We start from the raw sequence: 8,337 nt of genomic DNA, 5'->3' as shown, positions 1-8,337 counted from the left end.
GACCTGGGGTTAAATGTCAGCATCACCATGCCTAGTCCAAGTTAATAGATTTTTATGTGTTTATATGTGTGATATATATGCATGTGTGCATGTGAACATGAATATGTATGTACACATGTGCATGCGAACACGAATGTGTATGTACACGTGTGAATGTGAACATTAATGTGTATGTGCATGTGTGCATGGAGACCAGAGACTGATGTCATCTTCTTCAATTTTCTCAACCTTCTATACTGAATCTAGAGCTCACTGATTTAGGTAGTGTGCCCAGCCAGTTTTCCGTGGGCAGCCTGTGTGAATTCAGGAATGCCATACATGGCCTGGAATTTACATGGGTGCTGGGAATCTGAAATTTATTCGTCACACTTAGATGGTATTTAATTAACCCACTCAGCAATCTCTTTGGCTACTCTTTCACTTTTTATTATAAAATATGTTATTATGAACTACGGATATTTTCTTTTATTTTTTGCTCTTTTTATATTTTAATTAAAATATAATTACATTATTTTCCCCCTTACTTTCCTCCTTTCAGTCATTCCCAATTCCCCTTTCTAACTCTTTCCATGTACCCTACTCTCAAATTGATGCCCTCTTCTTCAATTATTATAGTTACATATATATGTACATGTGAGGAATGAATATATATGTACAAATATAGGAATACAACCTGCTGAGTCTATTTTTTATTTGTGTGTATACGGTTTCAAGGCCTACCAGTTTGTATTGAACAGCCATTTAGGGAGGTCATCCCTAGGGCAGGCTAGCTCTTCATCCCCGTCCCCCGTATCAGCTGCCATTAGTTTGTGTAGTTCCAGGCATGTGTGTGAACCACAGTAGACACCATGACAAAATATTTGTAAAGATGCAGTGAGTGGTGCTCACACATTGTTGATGACAACAGCTGTCTAATTGGACTTAAGGTCCACTAAGCAAAGAAATCATGCCTACTGCCTAGCCAGCTTACCAGGGTTAGTGATATCAAGAACCTGAGAAAGAATGCACTACCACCACCTTATTAGGTCAGCATAATATCTTACTAGATTCTAAATCTTATTCTTTTTCTTAAGATTATTTTTATTCATTTTACACACCAACCACAGATCCTCCTCTCTTCCCTCCTCCCTTCCCCCCAGCCTATCCCCCCCAAATCTCCCCCCATTCCCTGGTGGCACATGCTGGTAGGATTTGCTAAAGGAAGTGGATGAAGGAGGATCACAAGTTTGAGGCCACCTGGGCTAAATTTTATTCTTATACTCACAGATAAATGTAGCTACCATCCGTCGTCAAAGAAGATTCTCTTTACTGCAAATGGAAGCTATGGTGGTATTTAATTTGTACTGAAATGTGATTTTAATTGTATGTTAATAAATAAAGTTGCCCAAGGGTCAGAGCTATTAGAGCCATAGCAAGAGTGTGGCGGTTGTGACACACGCCTTTAATCCCAGCAATTGGTAGACAGAGCTAGGTAGATCTCTCTGTGTTCAAGGATACAGCCAGCATTGGAGACACACGCCTTTAATCTCAATACCATAGAAGACCTGGAGGGCTGTACAACAGACAGTGATGAGGCAGTCAAGTGGTTGGTTTTACAACCAATGAGAAAGCAGAACAGAAAGTCTATATAAAGACAAACAGACAGGAAGTAGCTCTCTTTCGGAGAGGTCTCTTGGCTTAAGAGGCTAGCTGCAGCAGGCGGGTAAGGCTCTTAGCTCTGATCTCTTGGCTTTCTTCTTTGCATTGGTTCTGTGTTTCTTATTTAATAAGACGGTTGGTTACATTTACAGGAGGTCACTGCAGAAATCAACAAGTGACCACAATGCAAAGAGCAGTGCATCTCGAGGAGCCCAGCTCCAGTTGATACATCTCTGTCATATCGCCTGCATCGATGGCTCCAGGAACATTAACGTAGTGGTGACAAAATGATTGTAAGAACCAGAATACCTGGAAGTGAAACAGTCTCTCTTAGAAATGGGAAACTTTATTCTTTAGAGAACATTTGACCTTATTCTTCTTATGTAACTCTACTTGGTACCCATTGGTACTGAATATAAGTATCCATTATTCAACCTCCTTTTATATTGGTCTGGAAAACAAACATATATATGCAATTGGAAAAATGAATTTTTCACAGATACCATATTTATTTAATCAAATACAGCTTAAATTTATGCTTATTTTATAATACATAATGCTTAGTATAAATTTCTATTTCTTTTCATTCTAAATGTAATGAAATGTTACTTTAATAAGTGAAACATGGCCTGTATCACCCAGAAATGCATCTCAGGAGCAGAATTCTCATATTATGGAAAAATTCATGGAGTCCATCTCAGCATTGTTAATAAATAGTGTCTTCATCCAAAATATAGGAATTAATGAATTTTTATAAATAAGTTGATGCTATCATTTAAATGTATAAAGAATTATGCTGCCAATGTATTGATTCGGTAATTGCTAATTACTTTAAAAAGCCTTTATTGGTTATGGTATTAGGTGTTTTTTAGCTTATATTTCCCCATAATAAAATACACTAGAGGCATAAGGACTTAGTCATAAAGTTGAACCCTTAAAAGTATCTAAAATATACGGTATTTAGCAAATGAAACCAGGAAAGTTCTATATTTTTGTACAGAACAATCAGATAATATGATATCCTTATAAAACAAGGATCTTAACAATTACATAATATGATGTGGTTATAATACAAGGATCTGAAGACTCCTTGAGAGTTTTCCACTTGTGAATGTTTCCCAGCATGTAGGACATTCTTACCTTAAAATGTTTGTGCTGTGAATCCTCTTTTAAGCAATATTTTACCACCACGGTTTTACAAAAGAAATAAAATTGTTCTCCATTATAGTTTTTCTTTCTTTTAAAGACAATAGATAAAACTACCACTCATAATTTGTGTTCATTTTGTAGATTCAGTAGTGCAGCTGAATTTCAGGGATTTATTTATTTTTATTATCTGACTTGAGAAGATAGTAATTGATATGGAAATGTATGTATGTAACAGTGTCATGAATGATATAATAATGAAACTTAAAAAGTATTTTTAAACAACTTTATTTTGACTGTGAAATATGGAGTAATTGCTTATGCTTACTCTCTGACATTTACATTCTTATACAAGGGAGGCATTTTTATATAATGCTAAGAAATTGGAAGAAATAACATCACTCTGAAAATAATGTACATTTGTGACAGTTGATATTAATGTTAACTTGCCACAAATTTGAGTCCCCTGAGAAAGGAACCTCAACTGAAGAATTGTCCTGATTGCCTTAACTGCTATGGGAAGACACAGACCAATGGTGGGTGGCCCCTTCAAGTAGCGGTCCAGATTAGAAAATGCATGGCAGAAGGAGAATTATTCACATTTTGCTTGTTTGGCCTCTGCCTCTTGACAAGTTGAACTTTCTTCTTGCTGCCAAGTTGACTTACTCTCTTGCTGATGCTGTTTATTCCTTCACTGGTACCAAGACCAGCATTTTCAGGCTTCTACCATTGCCTAAGAAACAGTAGCTCTCTGGGAGACTTCAAGGTTTCCTGCACCAGATTGGGACTTTTGAGGCACCAATTGTTGGCCTCTTCGGTATAAGACAGACACTGTATAACTCCAGTTTTTGAGGCTTGTAGTCTCAAGGACCAAGCAACTACAGGGTTCTAAGATTCTCAGGATGAGACTAATGTTGGTAAATGAGTTCATTGAATACTGTGTGTGTGTGTGTGTGTGTGTGTGTGAGAGAGAGAGAGAGAGAGAGAGAGAGAGAGAGAGAGAGAGAGAGAGAGAGAGAGAGAGGGGACGGGAGAGACACAGAGACAGAGACAGACACAGAGACAGACGGACAGACAGAGTGAGAGAGAATTTATGGCTCTGAGGTTTAAAACATTAAATTCTCATCATGAGAGTGTCATGAAGTCATGCATCGCTGAGGATTTATGGAGTTAATGATTACAAGAAGAAAGGTCTCATAAGGACATAGACTTCTCCAAGGATATACAGAGATAGTTAATGGTTGCTGATGAAGGAATGGGTTTTTCCTTCAGTGATGTAGCCAATGATTAGTTGCCTATCCTCCTGTAAGTGACCTTTCACCCACATTCCTATAAGGAATGCTAATTAACTCATTGTTTATCCAAGGTATATTTGAGTTAACATGTTTATGTGGTCTCTTCTTGGTAACCTATCAGGAGTGAAATGATGTTGGTTCATCTCCACAGGAAAAGTACACTCAACGGCAGTCAATATATCCTAGCATTTAATATATGTTAAGACATTATGTTGACTTTCACACAAAAAATAATTAGAAAGTTTAGAGCATAATGCAAATCTATGCCTCAGATTATTGCTACCCCAATAGGACTATAGAATGCAGTAGTGATATTCATTTACTTCACTATGAAATGACTGTAAAAGCTAATCCTTCATAATGATAGTAGATGACTGTAAGCTCAAACAATTTACACCACTTATAACAGATGCTGCCTCTTTCTTAAACTATTTGAGATGTTCTTAAGTATATGGTTTGATGGCACAGATGTATTCAGAGTGTTTAATTTTATATGTATCCCCAAAGCATATTATAAGTTTTAAAATTTCCTTTGGGTTTGATGGTGGTGGTGCACGACTTTAATCCCAGCACTCAGGAGGCAGAGGCAGGTGGATCTCTGTGAGTGCAAGGCCAGCCTGGGCTACAGAGTGAGTTCCAGGACAGGCTCCAAAGCTACACAAAGAAACCCTGTCTCTAAAAACAAACAAACAAAAAATTCATTTGGAATAGTTAAAACTACAAAGTCCTATGAATATTTTTACTTTTTGTAATTTGTTTTAAGATATGTGCTCTTTCTATACATAATTTAGATAATACGATCAACATTTTTTTAACTCTAAAAATACCATGATTACTGGGACTACATGGAGAAGATACGGCATGTGTAATAAATACCTTGATAAAAAAATGTGTTCAAAGAGGATGATAGATAAACCTTGTCAAATGCTTGATTAATATGTATAAGTTTTGGCAATTGAGGGACCCACAAAATGCTGGGTATCTCTTAAAGAACAAGTTTCTGACTGTTGTAATTCCCACCACAAGGAATTAAGCATAATGCCAGACAGATCTGCTAAGGATTTGAAATCAGTATTTTCTACACTCGATACTGCTCCAATACTATTTTTCTTTTCCACAAATGGAAGCCAGTTTTAAGTGGGTCCCAGAGCTTGAAAGCATTCTATTATACGTTCGTGCTGCAGTTTTAGGTAGTCTGTTTCTTGGTCCAAATGGTTTGTTTTTCTACAGGGTTAGAGTGTTTGTTCACAAAAAAGCACATTTTGTACGTATAAATTAGTAGAACACTGTATAAATATAATCTGTACATTTTTGTATATATATATATATATGTTTTTTATTAAAAGCCCATACTTAAACTTGGATAGTGGTATAAAATACATATATTCAGCATATAATAAGCTTTATTAAAAATAAAGAATCGTTTATTTAATGTATGTCTTCAGAAATCAAAGGATTTTGCATAATGTTTGATCACAACAATAAAAATGTAAGTAAGACACTTTTCAAGGCCATAACCCAATTGACCTATGGACTATCACGATGTACAAGTCCTCCCAATTTCACCACCATGGGGAAATAAGCCTTTACTGCATATATCTTTAGGAGATCATAATCCAAAATTTATAGCAACAATATTGTCTGCTAGTCATTTAATCAAGATAATGATTGTATTAGAAGCTAATAATGTCAGGGATGACATGGTATTGTATTTTTAAATATATTTTCTTTATTCTTGAGAATTTTGTGTGTATATACAGTGAAATATGACTACATCTTTCTGTTATTTTAGTCCTCAATCAGCACCGATTTCTTCTCTAGTATTTCCCCTTCCCCATTGTATGTCTTCGTTATGTGGTAATTCACTAAGTCCAGTTAGTACTGCTCATATGAACTTGGATGAGTGCTGTTCATATGAGCTTGGATGTGAGGCTACCCAATAGAGCCTTGAGAATCTTAACAGAACATCCTGCTCCAACAGTTACCAAGTGCCAATTGCTCCTCCTAAGAGGCAAAACAGGGAGAACACTCTCCCTTATCTATGCCAAAGTTCTGGATGGCTTGTTCTTATTCGGATATCTAGGTAATCACCGGTGCTGTGAGTTAAATGGGTGTAATACCCATATCCTGTCCAGTAGAGAGCACGTTAGAGCACTCCTCCACATTGTCTGTCTCTTTCGTTCTTGTTGCTTCCTCTTTCTGTGATGTTCCATGAGATTTGGAAGGTGTGGGAAGTGACATTGTTGTCCATTTTGGATTTTGCTTTTACTGACACTTATTCTCTGCTCATTGGAAATTGTTGCTCTTTGTAGTGATTGTTGCCCACTTCAGAAAGGGTTTATGTGACCATGCTGGAGAGCAATCTATGGGTATAAACAGAAATATTTAGAAGGCAAATTTACAACATCACTTTTGAGCAAAATTCCAATAGCAGGTTCTATACTACGACCTTGAACTTCCCAGCCATGAGCCTTTGACTATGGTTGCAGTACCAACTATGAAGTCCCCTTGCCAAGAAAGCAGCTGGTTACCTCATAATAGTGATGCAGCCATAGCAACAGTGGGCAAATCTTGTCTGGCAAGCCAGTGTTAGAGCACACAGTTTCCAGCACTGGGTGAGTACATGGGTGCCTTTTATCCCCAATCCCATTTGGCACTATGGAAGCTAGCCATCCGGAAGCTAATTTTCCAGTGATTTTGAAATGGATTTGTCGGTGTCTTTAGCTAAAGTGTGTGGCACCTTTATCATTAGGGTTTTATCATGAAGTTTTGGTGGGTAACCAAGGACAGTGGCAAAGGTATTTGTTATCTTGTTTTATTTTCCTTTTTTGGGGGCGGGGGCTGTTGTGGGGTGGGGTGGGGTTGAGATAGGGTTTATCTCTATAGCTTTGGAGCCTATCCTGGAATTCTCTCTGTAGACTAGGCTGGCCTCAAACTCACAGAAATCCACCTGAGTCTGACTCCTGTGTGTAGGGATTAAAGACCTGCTCTTGAGGCCTTCTTGGCCAGTACTTCAAGGTGAGGTATCTTATTTCTTCCACTTTAATTTTCATTTAATTACCCATGTTTTGCAGGAGTGAAATTGTCGATGTATGCTGGGTAATTCTGCTTGAATTCTTTGTTTTAATTTGTATTTGGGAACCACCTAAGATGTGAGTTCCCGTAAAGTATTTTTAAGGTATCCATAGTTTTTAAACCATGAGCCTTTGACTATGGTTGCAGTACCAAGCATGAAATCCCCTTATGTTGGGCAGGTCTCAAATGCACTAAGAAAGTAGCTGGTTACCTCATAATAGTGATGTAACCATAGCAACAGTGGGCAAATCTTGTCTGGCAAGCCAGTGTTAGAGCACACAGTTTCCAGCACTGGGTGAGTACATGGGTGCCTCTTATCCCCAATCCCCTTCTGGCACTATGGAAGCTATCCATCAGGAAGCTAGTTTTCTGATGATTAGAATTGGATTTCTCTGTGTCTTTAGCTAAAGTGTGTGGCACCTTTATCATTAGGGTTTTATTTTATTTTATTCACAATATTCCCTCTTCTCCCTCATTCTCTTGACACCCCATTAATCTTTTAAATCCCTTATACATCCTTTTAGTTTCTGAACCCATGAATTTTACTCTTCCTCCAACAATATTTTAATTGGTTTAAGGGATCATAGGCTTGGATACATGCTGTGGGATGTTCTGAATGTCCTGTGGGAGCCCATTCTCAGGTTCCTTGTGGCGTTACCCAGCAGGTCCGTATAGAGGATGATTAGGACCATGGGCCTGAGTGCAGGTGTTTGAGATGGTCTGCACTTGGCTGTGCTGGGGGATGGTCTGTATGTCAAGTTGCTCTGATTGGTTAATAAATAAAACCTGATCGGCTGTGGCTAGGCAGGAAAGATAGGCGGGACTAACAGGAGAAATAAAAGGACAGAAAGGCAGAAGGAGACGCTGCAGCCGCTGCCATGACCAGAGACGCTGCAGCCGCCGCCATGACCAGCAGCATGTGAAGACGCTGATAAGCCACCAGCCACGTGGCGAGGTATAGATTTGTAGAAATGGATTACTTTAAGGAATAGATTTATGGAAATGGACCAATTTAAGATAAAAGGAAATGGTTAATTTAAGATAAAGGAACAGTTAGCAAGAAGCCTGCCACGGCCATACGGTTTGAAAGCAATATAAGTGTCTGTGTTTACTTGGTTGGGTCTGAGCGGCTGTGGGACTGGCGGGTGACAGAGGTTTGTCCTGACTGTGGGCAAGGCGGAAA

The sequence above is a fragment of the Peromyscus maniculatus genome, chromosome X (genome assembly GCF_049852395.1).
Source record: "Peromyscus maniculatus bairdii isolate BWxNUB_F1_BW_parent chromosome X, HU_Pman_BW_mat_3.1, whole genome shotgun sequence".
Lineage (NCBI taxonomy): Eukaryota > Metazoa > Chordata > Mammalia > Rodentia > Cricetidae > Peromyscus > Peromyscus maniculatus.
Note: the sequence above shows the minus strand (reverse complement) of the source record.